This window comes from Hylaeus anthracinus, unplaced genomic scaffold (assembly GCF_026225885.1).
Source record: "Hylaeus anthracinus isolate JK02 unplaced genomic scaffold, UHH_iyHylAnth1.0_haploid 12002, whole genome shotgun sequence".
Taxonomy (NCBI): domain Eukaryota; kingdom Metazoa; phylum Arthropoda; class Insecta; order Hymenoptera; family Colletidae; genus Hylaeus; species Hylaeus anthracinus.
The window spans coordinates 14,697,588-14,710,949 of NW_026534349.1; the positions used below are offsets into that span (position 1 = coordinate 14,697,588).

At 33.5% G+C, this 13,362-nt stretch overlaps 1 long non-coding RNA gene across 2 annotated transcripts in view; it reads right to left on the bottom strand.

Moving 5' to 3' along the window:
- The window catches only part of LOC128891727 (uncharacterized), a 190,111-nt gene that overhangs the window by 4,896 nt on the left and 171,853 nt on the right, over positions 1 to 13,362 (bottom strand). Inside the window, exon 1 of one of the 2 annotated variants that reach the window (XR_008460900.1) lies at positions 8,174 to 11,390. The exons of the other annotated variant lie outside the window; for it this stretch is intronic. This is a non-coding gene — a long non-coding RNA (uncharacterized LOC128891727). Of the gene's footprint in view, positions 1 to 8,173; positions 11,391 to 13,362 lie in introns of those variants that run through there. 2 annotated transcript variants of the gene reach the window in all.

Below are 13,362 nucleotides of genomic sequence, written 5' to 3' on the forward strand. Positions count from 1 at the left end.
AGTTTTTTTTGGAAATTGATCGGTGTACGAATACTTTCTACACTCGCTGTACAAGCACTTAAATTTGCATTCGAGCAGCTTCAAATTAGATTACGAATAACGCTTCAACAAAACGTGGTCTTTTTTACACATTCGTCGGTATATTATTTTATATATGTATTCATCTTATATTTACATCTTTACATATGTGTATATGCAATAAAGACGTTAAATAAAATAAAATAAAATTTGATACCAAAGTACGTAATGAATGTATTGAAACGCATTGAAATCTCGAATATTATGTCAGTGTTATAATTCATAGGAGGCATAAATACTAATGTGAATGTTCTAAAATAAGAAATAATATCTAATCGGTGTTAAATAAGAAGTGCAAGAACAGATGCAACTCCAAGTAATTACAAAATCCAGTTGGTAAAAGTAATTACGTGAAGTCACATATACTTTGCAACTATTTATTGCATACCAATTATATTCATACCATAAACTTTGTTTCTTATTTTTGATACATTTGCAGTAGTATTGGAACCTACTCGATTTATACGTTATATGTATCAATAAGTATTTATTACAAAAACATCAGTATCGCAAATTGAAGTCAAGAACGGGCTATGAGTATCGATATTTTCATGTAGATATCGGAACAGTTCGATATAAAATTACACTATTATGTGGTAATACACTATTATCGATACGGTATCAGTCCCATCACTAGTTACAGTGCCACCCGGATAACTGACCAAATTTTACCCCGGATAATATAACCATGATCATTCCTACTACAAATCCCAAACAAGGACGATTCGTCAAACATACCGAGTCAAATTTCATTGAAATTTCACTGAAAATTGAATTTTTTATCTTTTTCGTTACATCCTCGTGAGAGCGTTACCAAATTCTGATCGAATTGATGACATTTTCCTGATAAAAGTAAGTCCAAACACGATCTCATGTGAATTATTCTCGATTATTAAAAAACGATTCAAATTACGTGTTATTAAAAATGATTCAAACATGGTCGTGTTTGGTCTCACATCCATTGTAACGATCACGCCGATCCACTGCTAACGTTCTCACGAAGATATAATATAATATAAAAAGACAATAACAATTTTTATTTTGACCAATGACCGATTCATCCACGGACATAGGAATATAGGATATATTCAGCCGAGGCATAGGCTGGCAAAGGACGTGGTGCGGTATGAAGCCAAAATGGGAGGCTCGTCGACCATCTTACGTTGCCAATTTATAGCGGAAAGTTTAAATAGAACTATAATTGAAAATATAGTTATATGTTTGAAAATAAATTTTTACGATTTGAACACTTTGACATACCTAAACGAAAAAAAAAAAACAAAATAACAAAAATAAAACAATGAAATACTTAATCGTTGTATCGTGGTTATTAATTTGTATGGGGATTCCCGATCAGTTACCCGGACAGACACGTGCCTTACACCTTCGTGACGATGATATAACGCATGGTCGAAACGTAAAAGCGAGTGCTGGAAGTGCGTGTCTTTTTTTTCGCGTGTCGAATCCCGCGTGCCGTGGAATTCGCGACTCCTCGTGAAAACTCTACCACTATATTATACGCAGGCCTCTATTAGACTTACGGTAGCACGATAAACCTCTATAAAAATAAGAGCTATCCTACGTAAACGTATTACAAAAATAAATGGCATTGTACTCTGCTAAAGAAGCAAAATGGTACAGGCGCAATGTCGAACGACGCGAGCATCGTTTATAATCTTCGACTCCGTCCTCTTTTCTTTCGCGCTTTTCCGATCTCCCCTTTTATTTCCGTCTTTCCAATCGGTTTTTCTTTTCTATTCTCTTTTTTTTTTATTTTTCTTCGTTTCCTCCGCCGCACCGCTGACACGACCACCCCCGCGCAAGAGGGACCGTCCCTGATAATAAATCGAAATAGATTTTGCTCTTATTGAATTTCGTATATCACCCTCGACGACCGCCCCGTCCCCCTTTCCCTTCGCCCGGCGTTGATCAACTCTCGCCCTCGCGAAAGTCGATTTAATTGCATAGCGCGCAGCTCGTACCAGGAGACGAGCCATGGTATTATGGTTGATTGCCTCTAGCGCTCTAAGGTCGACGTTCAAACGACGCTTGGGGTCGACAGAAAGAAAAATTATAACTTTGTTTCCGAGGGAAGCATTCACGCCAATCCTGGGACTATTTGAATGTCTTTCGAATTTTTTCCATGTATTTGAATGTTACAAATAAACATCGAATACCTATCGTTATTTGAATGTCTGAGTATTCGAATGTTATTATTCCGATATTATTACACGAGTACTTAACCGAGTATTCGAGTGTGATTATTTCGACATTTGAGTATTAAATTACTCGAATATTTAAATATTCAACCGTTGAAATGTTCGAATACTGTTTGAATATGTGAGTATTCGAATAGCATTGCGATCAACGCGAACTGTATGATATGCAGTGGTTCTAGTTATAATGATAATTTCAAAAAAGAGAAAATATATTTTTTCTCCATTCGTTGGAAAGCATTGATGGAATTTCATTTCGTCGTCAATTTCAATTAATGGTAGGTTGATTATGGGCATGCCTCGCCTTTGTACTCTAACGTATACTTAGTGCTACTTTTATACATTTTCTTTCTCTACTTGATACTTCGTTATTTCTTTTGTATACAATCCTGGAAAGAAGTATCTTATTACTACAGTTAACTGTTGGGGTAGTGAAAAATTCTCATGTTTTTTACTTTTACTTTTTTCGTATTCATCTAACAGTGGCACTTATCACTGCCATGTCTTCGTTGAAAAACTGTCGCGAGGAAGTAGCGAGTGGCCAAATAAATTTTGCTAATTACAATTAGAGAACGTTTTATTTAAGTCTGCCCTTAGTTAAAAGTAATGAAGAAAATGTAGCGAAACAATATGCGCTGAATTACTCGCAGCTTTTCCATATTCTACCTAAACGTGGATAACATACTTATGCGAAATTTTATTTCGAATAACAAATAAATATCCGAACTGAATTTAATCGAATAATATTTTCTTCGTTATTTAAACGCGACGTTCGTCTATAAGTAACTGTCAGTCACATAAGTATTGATGTTTCGAACTAAATTTGTCATTACAAAATGTTTGAAGTTTATTCGCGTACATTATTATAATGAAACTTTTATTTGAAAATATCAAACCTATCATTTAATTTAGACAAATTTCCTCGATAGACATACAGGGCACGACAATTTGCGAGACTCGCTGTAAGTCAGCTGTTTCACACAATTTACAAAATCGTTCAGTTAGAGTTTTGCCTTTATTCGTCCAATTATTTATCTGAATAAGAATGTCTTCGAATGGAAATTTATTCAAATAAAGCTCAACTGTGCTCCCTACAGTGCTTCCACTCTACAATTTTTCAACGTAACTTTTGTTTTAAATATGAAACTGGGATACGTCGACCTCTATGCTATCTTCACGTTGAATACTTGAGCGTGGTAATGCGAGCACACTGCACATGTCCTATGAGCATGACCGTCTTGTCCCTTGAGCGCTGGAGGGAATCAAGGCTCAACCCCTTCGTGTCCACGACATCAAGATTTTATTTATAAATACGTATATACAAACAGTTTACCCCTTCCTCCCTCTATTTGAAACTTTTAATCGCACCACTGGCTGGTACACCACTTGTAACAACTTCAGTACAATGATAAAATAACCGTAATCAAAGTATTTCAATTATATTTCGAAATACATTGTTTTATTTCGCAATTTCAGTATACAAAAAGACTGATGTGCACTTATAAAAAAAACAAAAGGAATAATATTTACTGCAACTTAGTGTGGCCACGAAGCGGTTGAACGTTCTTGTTCGAAACATATCACAAGCAAGTATAACCATACGAGTGAACGTTTTAAAAATGTCGACTGTTTGAATAATTTGCTATTTCTCGGCTAGTCGAATTAGTATTCGTACGATCGAGTATTCAGCACGACTCCATAAAACGAGTACTTTTATGTTTGGTTGGCTCGAATTTAATTTGAATGTCTCGAGCACTCGAGCAAACCTAATCGCTGATGCAGTCAGCCACCATACTACATCTGCTAGTACAAAAAGCTAAAATTTATGCTTCAAATGGGGAGAGTCCAATTGCATCAGTTAGGCGTGTTAGATACGCAAATCATTAAATAAGCATTAAATTCGGACTGGAACTAAAATGGAGAATAATTCATTCTATTTTAATTTAATCTTCAAATTTTTAATCTTGATATACTAATATACGATTTGTATCGGTTGACGTTAATTATAAACGAATTTGCTAAATATTTTTGTTTTCAAAGTATCGTTATGTTTTTTTTTTTTTTTTATCGTTCACAACATAGCAACTTACAGAGTCGATGCAGGCTTTTGCGACTGACTGTATATACACGCGATCAGGTGGCACGAATTGCACTTCGGATGATAAATTTCTTTGAATTCCAACCCGAGTCGACGAACGTGAAACGAAACTACGACTCGGTATTTTTTTGTAATTACCATTAGGCGACACTATTGACATTGTGTCTTTAGGACAATATTGATGCGTGTAGTATAATTATCAGTTCAATCGAATATGCGTGGACAACAAATTGCGAGAGCGATAAAAAGAACCCAAGCAGGATAAAATTTCATTCGATGACGAAAATTGAAATTTGTATTTTTTCAATGTACCCAGCGCCGTCTTAACGTTTTATGGAACTAGTACATATAGTTATGAAAATGACAAATATCAGTTTAGACGTGGCCGTCAAATGTTTTTTATGTCTGCGACATCTAAACGAACCGTGCACTGATTTGCCCAGAGGTCTACAAAGCTGTTAAAACGACCCTCAATGTACATGTATGTATATTCGTTGGAACATCATCAATGGATTCGTGAGATTTTTGTGACAAAAACGAGCACAAACACCACATCATTCCGATTATTTTTAATTATACGTATTAAAAAAAAAATGATTTCAATGACGTGATATTAATAATCGTCCAAATGAGGTTACGTTTGAATTCATTTTCACCAAGAAAACTTGACCAACCCGTTAATAGTACTCTTGCGAAACACACACTGAAAAATATAAAAATAACAATTTTTATTAGCGGATGACTAATCCCGCGTATGTTAATCTAATTAAATCACTCCTCGATGCATTTAAAGATCGATACCTTTGCTAAATGTATGCAAACAAGTGGACCCGTTCGGTGACATACAAGCGGGGACTATCAGAGATTCGAATTACTCGGTCATATTATTGTGAGAATTTCTCTGGACATAATGGCTAAAATATATTTCTCGTAACGAATTTAGTCGAAGAAACATCCACAAACTATCTAACATTGATCGAAGTTTGAAGATTGTAATAAGGGTAAATTAAGGATCTCGAAAACGTAAGAGAATTGTGAAACTTTGTTAATATAAAGCGAGCATCTTCATAAATAATGTGTTACTTTATTATAAAAATTCATTCTAAAGCGGCGAAATTAATCCTCGGCGAGTGGACTGCGTTCTAATTTTTTTTTTTATCTTTTAGGGTTATCTTTTGCTTCGCTAATCTAGATTATCGCTTAATCCGGACGATCTCCCTTCTGAATTAATCCGGACTGACGAGGTTTTACTTACTATGGTATGCTGGCGCATAGATGATACGAGAGGGCTTGTACGAAAGTAAAGCCAAATGATTTTGAAAATCCAGTAACGTTTGTTAAAACTCGACAATATTTTGTATACATCCGTCGCATTATCTTCTAGTTGTCTCTGATAGTTACGCCATCATACGTTCTTTGTAATGTAACAAATTTCTTGTACTTAATATTTTAAAACCAAGCTAGCTATGACAAGAAGTAAAAGAAGCGAGAGACTTGTCTCTAGACATTTGTTACCTTCGAAGACTGATTCCACCCCTTTAGAGTGGATAATATTTATTTACTCAGCCGAAAAGGAAAAGTTCGTATATTTTTCATTACATCTTCACGATCATATTGTCAATTAATCGATGAAACTTTTCCGAAGAAAATAAGCCGAAATATAACTTTATTCGGGCTACTTTTAATTCTACGCATAGAAAGTTATTTTAATGGCAAACAATGAAAAATAAGCCGAATAAAGTCATGTTTAAACTCATTTCAACCGACAAGAGTTCCGCCAATAAAAATATAACGAAAGATAAAAAAAAGATTTAATTTCATAGTAATAACTGATGCAGAAATACGCGTGAAATGTCGCATTAACGTTTTGGTCACCGAGCGCATGTAGCGTCTTGCCTGCAATTGCTCTATCTCTCTCACTCATTCGTATGTTATCCCCACTTATTTTTCTTATCGGACGGAGCATACAAGGCTCAGCCTCGGCTCGAGATCACCACATAAAAGAATCACTACATACCTACTCCTCTTTCGAGTAAATTAGCAATCCTAATTTCATTAAACACAAAAATTACTATATTTATGAAGATACGAAACAGTCCCAAAGTTTCGCAATTTCTTAAATTTCGAATTCTAAAGTTTCTTCTCAAAAATCGATTTGTTGTTTTGGCTCAACCGTACGATTTTTGACATTCTCTCACGAGTATAGATATGGACGTTTTCCAATCGATTTGTTTTCAAAGAAATTCTACTCCCAGAAACGAAGGAATCGAATAATGTAACGTAATTTATTTCGCAACGAGATTAACGGAGAATCGGGTAAAGTACAAGCATCGTTGTTAATATCCGTACTCTCCACCGTGGGACACCTATCCGAAGAAACATAATACTGACATGGACGAGCACGAAATAATAATAATAATTATTATTATTATCGCAATAACATATATACATATGAAATCGTCAAACGAAAACGTAAATTTAATAAGCATACAAAGAAAAATATATCCAACAATTACATATATGCATATATACATATATACATATATATATGTATATATATTTATAAATTATAATCACTTTCGAAACGGTCATGTAAAAAATATTGTGGATCGATACAAAATAATCACATTGCACGGAATATCGCTATTCTCGGAGCCATTCTTATCTCAATTAGCCACGCAATTTTTTCATTTCTCGTTCGAGTAACAATTATTTGTGATTTTCGTATACAAACGGCGCATTATGGACGCGTCATTGCGCTATTGTTTTAAATTACACCCTCTTGTCTCATAAAAAAATGACGATCTTTACGTCGGCACTTTCCGTTTTCGTTTGCTTTTTAATGGACGCGAACATCTGTAACTACTAAACGAAGAGACAAAGAGAACACGCGTAAGAACATTCTATACATATAGTCCCGACACAGCTGTTCGTTACGTTTCGACAGAACAAAAATCACGTTAAACACCCGCAAAAAAAAAAAATGGCGAAATGATCGGTATCGCGACGGATGTACGTGCGGAGTAGAAGGCGAACAGAAAGGAAAAGGAGAATGACGAAAGCGAGAAACAAGGATTTGTAGAACTATAATGTAGCGTGAAAAAAATAGTAATACTTTGTGTTGAGATTACGATTCCTTCCAGTTACGAGAGGGAGTTAAGAAATCGATGTCAAGGGAAGAAACTTTCGATAAAAGACAAGCTTTGTGCTAAGACACATTAACGACTTTTCGACGATCAAACTATTTAAGCGAGTTAAGCCTTTATCGTATGAATTTCATTTTATCTTTCGAAAGAGAAATTATATCTTATCTATTCGTACGTTCATAAATTAATTAATATTTCAATTGAACAATTTACGCTAAAGTCGAGTTAACCCTCTACTAGTTTGTTTTAAATAAGCGGTTATATAATAACGGTTTTAAATAACGGTCATGCTACAATTTTGTCTAACTAATCGACAATTGAAACATTAGCTCACCTCTCATAATTCGAAACTAATTCCATTGTTGCACTGGATGCAAAAATACTCGGACACGGACCCGATGTTCTTTACCGCCTCGACCGAACACTGTCGTGCAATCTGAAATCTGAACTAATCTGAAGTCGTCAGTATGCCCAACCAAGAAAACCCTAACAACAAACTCGAGAACATGGCTGCCGGTTTACGCGGTAAACGTACCACGTGACCTCGCTACGGTACTTTTCGTGCTTCGAAAATATATACATATTGATGATATACAGTGGGTGTAGAAAGTACACCGATCAATTTCCCAAAAAACTTTTGTGTGAAATTGTAGTTTCTTAACTTCCTTTTTTATAATCAATGATATTTTACATATTCTCGGAAGTCTCTGAGATAGATATAGCCCAAACAACATTTACTAGTTGATATAATTTGTGAAATTAACAAAAAAATGCGTAAAGTGGGTAAAAGTATAGGAGCAATAAGTATTGGTACGATTCTTATGAGGAACCATTTACAGCAGAGTTTGTAACGTAAACACATTAGTTTATTGCTCCGTGCGAATTAGAAACAGGGTTGGGAACAATTAATTACTTTTAAAATTAATTTCCGTCTTTAATTGACAATTAATTACAAACGATTTAATTAAAAATTATTTCATTAAAATTGAATTAAGCAGAATTAATTCAAAGCCATTTACTTGACGATTACTTTAAGCAGAATTAATTCAAGCTATTTAATTGACGATTTGTTTATATCTTCAATGTTAAAAGAGATTTACATAAAATTTAATTAATTGTATAAGTAACACATATAAGTTTATTAGATGGATGCCAGATATATCCGGCGCTCGTACAGAAAGGGTTATGCCGGTAATACCAAATTAGCTGAACTGCTTTATGTTTTTAGTATATTACTTTAACAAATACATTATTCTATATACAAGCAACTCATTTTGATGAGGTTAATAGTATTTAATATATTGCATTTGTCGCTACAAATTGGTTTATATATATATATGTTTATTTATATGTGTTACTTATATAATTAATTGAATTTTATATAAATCTCTCTTAACATTGAAGATATAAACAAATCGTCAATTAAATAGCTTGAATTCATTCTGCTTAAAGTAATCGTGAATTAAATGCCTTTGAATTAATTCTGCTTAAATTAATCGTCAATTGAATGGATTTCAATTAATTCTGTTTAAAGTAATCGTCAAGAAAATGGCTTTTAATTAATTCTGCTCATATCAATCGTCAATTAAATATCTTCGATTAAATTCGCTCATATCAATCGCCAATTAAACGACTTTCGATTAACTCTGCTTAATTCAATTTTAATTAAATAATTTGTAATTACATTTATTCAAAATATTTATTAAGTTGATTTAATTAAATTTGTTTAAATCAATTATTTAATTAAAAATTGTAATTGATTATTATTCAAACCATGATTAGAAAACATCAAATTTCCAGGGAAATACTTTTAACAGTTGTGCGAATACTTATTGCTTCAACATTTCTATCGATTAATTATTTTTTTCTTCTTAATTTCGCAACTTACATAAATAGCTATTTTTTTTTTTGTAATCTATCTATTCTAGAAATTTCCTAGAACATGTAGAATGTCATTGTTTATAAAAAATAAGTTAATAGGTTACAATTTTACACAGGTTTTTTTGGAAATTGATCGGTGTACGAACACTTTCTACACCCACTGTATATATACATCTTGATCGATTCCCTTACGCGTTAACTATCGTATATACAAGCTTGGCCAGTGACTTTCGCAAGGACATCTCGCGAGACACTCGTGCTTTGTTTACCTTCGTTTGCACCCAGTGTTTCTTAACCTTCTCAAGCATACGGCACAGTTGAAAACAGTAATGGCAAACGAAAGACGAATTTTGATAAGCGATAGAATTTTACTGGTACTCCAGAACTTTCATAGTAAATTTGCACTTTATTAAATTTATATCTTTATTTGGTTTAGACTAGACACTTTCACGACTGTATTTTGCAGTAAATGAAAAGGTGACCGTCGTATTTTCAATTCGCAACGTATTTTTCATATAAACGGATATCAACAAAAATTTTGATGAAAGAATCAAGTAAGCGATTAATACCCATAAGAAAGTTTACGTGTAATAGTTAAGCGTTTTACGCATTTATATGGTGCAGATGATAGACACGAAAACTGAAATCGCAAATGTGAATATTTTATGTTTCATTCGGGTAACTAATTTATTAAAATAGTATATTGGCACGGCGTTATGAGAACGTTGCCTGATTTTCCTAATTTTGGCACGGAAAATGACTCTCCGTTTGCCATCGTTGCTTTAGAGGAAAATAATAATTTCACGCTCATGGCACAGTTTACAAAGGAATGATCCTGGTACAGTTTTTAATCGTAAATGATTATAAGAAAAATTAAAAAAAAAAAGAAAATTGTAAAAAATAAGAATTTATTTGATCTTTTGGCAAACATTCACGGCACAGTATTGCCAACTTCACGGCACGGAGGTTAAGAATCACTGGCTTAACCGTTTGACTGCAGTCGTCGTTTTGTTGAGCAGCGCCAAAATTAAGACAGAATAAAATGTGAAATACGCGATCATTTTATATATGGATTTTATTGAGAATTTGTATATGTATCTAGAATCGAATGCTTTTTCAAAAAGTAGCATTATAATCCACCGGATAAGAGTATTGAACGAGTTAGAAAGTATTTAGCAAATAAGGGCTGCTCATCCACGATCGAACGGTTAAACATAACGCATAGAGGTGTGTTAATACTCGAGAGCTCTTAGTATACCCAGATATACGAGTAATGTAGTGATAGTTATCCAGATAACAGCAATACTTGGGTTTTATACCATTACGATTATAATAAATAAATTAATGTGGAAATATGCATAAAGTATGCAATTTTAGCATTTACTACATATTACAGTAAAAAATTAGAAATAATATTCTTTGGAAAACAGAGTATTTTATAACGAAACTGTAAACTAATTACTATTACTTGGATAATTGTCACCAAAACGTATACATTTACTACTAGTAATACCATTATCGCGTTTTGTATCATTTCTTTTGCTTCGATTGTAACGATTAGCATTATCATCACTATTTACGTGTAAACGTAATAATTCACATAGGCGACATGAATGATCAATAAAATTTGTACGAATTGCAGTAAGTGGTGGAAATAACTACGTGATAACCTCAAGGACAAAATTTCATGCTCTCGAGTATTAGCTCACGTCTAACCAAGTATCCATGCACAACGTGTTTCTCGGATACTAACAATAAACTATAAACTAGGGCTAGGACTATTTGTCGAATTTTTGTCAAATATTCGGCGAATGATTCGAATAGTTGATTATTTGGATGTTTGACCATTATCTGGATATTTTTAGTACTTGAATAGTGGACTGTAAGTCAAATTCTTGGAATCGCTCTTTTTTAAACTCTTTTTTAAACTCTTGAGGGACGAATTCTAAATGAACTCTTTTCTTGCCTTAATCGAGTCGAGTAGTTATTGGTATAATCATATTAGGAGTGACGATACTCGAGACATGATATTCGATTACTCATATTCGAATTTAAACATTCGATTAGTCGTCCCAGCCCTACTATAAACGCGTAAAACAAGGAAAGAGGGCGCTGGTAAAAAGAGAAAAAAAGAAGACAACGATTTCCCCGACGAACAGAACGACTCTTGCATCCAGTCGCGTATTTCTACTATTTTTCCCTCTTTTTTTTTTCATTTTCGCTATCGATTTTCTTTCCGTTTCTTTTTTTTCTTTTTTTTTTAATTTTTTTACTATTGGTCCGACATGTGCTCTTTCGAAGAAAGGACCCTATCACTTTCCTCTCTTCTTATGAAAAATACCCGAACATTCGATGTACATGCCATGGATAAAAAAAAAAAGAAAAGAGAACTCTCAGATACGTCCGCAGCGTTACGGTCAGAATGATTGAGATCGTTAAACTGATCCGGTGGCTGCGAAGTATCAGTGCTGGACAAAGCCTAAACCGTGCCATGCTTCGAAAAATACTGTTTGAAATAGGTTTCCTCGATTTTCGTACGAAAATCGACACGGATAAAATCTTGTTTCGCGCGATTATGGTCTCTATCGTCGATAAATGGATCGTATGTTCGTTCATTAGACGAACGTTTTTCTTTCTCTTTTAAGTCTGGCTCGTTTACTGTCAAATCAACCCCCATACCGCGTCTAATTACCGATACAAGTGTTCACTTGTATGTTACGAGTAACAAGTATCGAATTCCTAAAGTTCAATAAGAAAAATCGTGGTCCAAAAAGGAGACACTCGTGCGTATTTATAATAATATTAAAATCGCATGTACACGTTAACGCATTACTGATGAAAGAATTACATATGTACAGAAATAGGTAAAATTGTATTCGAATAATAGATAACAGTTAAATCGTTACTCGTCCACTGTGAAATATTTCATTTAGTAATATAAATTCTAATTTTCGTTCGACGTATAACGAATAAACAATTGTTTATCTCGCATCTGTCATTTGAAATTTGTGCTCAGATAAGAATTTTGCCCACATCTGCACGCATAGAGATGTTCAGTACAAAAATAAAATAAAATATTTTTCTAATAAGATAGTGGTGTTATATTAGCTGAAAAGGGAACTGCCGTTTTGCAGAGAGTTCCATCGATATTTTTTGTTCGCATAGATATCTCTCTTTCGTATCATTTCTAATTTCAAGTAACGCAAACTATTTATTTTCCAAGGGCGGAATAATTTAAAACACGTTGCTCGAATAATTAATATATATTTTTTAAAAGATACCGAATTAATTCCAAGTCCCAAAATTCGATTATTCGATTAAATGAGAACAACATCACGCAGAACTAGAAACATCGACGGAAAATCACAACTTTTGATAAAAACGAAATACTATAACAAAAGAAAGTATTTATCGCAAAGTTCTTAGTTTTGGTTTAGCCATAAAATTAAAAGCTACGAAAGATCATGAGATTATCACAGAAAAAAATATAGATCAAGATAAACTAGCAGACAAAAAATCATTTGCTTCGTGCAATTCGTCAGCGAGAGAATACTTTTGCGCACGATTTTACTATTTTGCGTATAATTTTCCGCGTTTAAACGTATCCATGATATTCCATTTTACAAAAGATATACGTTAATGTAAATAACGAAAATTTCTTTTCCAATCCGTTATTCCATATCTTGATTCTTTTAAATAATAAAAACGAGCAAAAACATACTCAACTGTATATTTGCTCACAAAATTAGCTCATCTATACAAAGCATAGAGAATATTGGGTTGTCCAGAGAGTTCGTGCCAAATTATTCAAAGATGACATAAAATTAATAAAAACATTCGACTAAAAAGAATAGATTTCCATCCATTTTTAACAAACATGTACGTAATTACAATAATCCCTCGAAGTAACAATAGATTTCTCCTTCGACATAAGGACATAAGT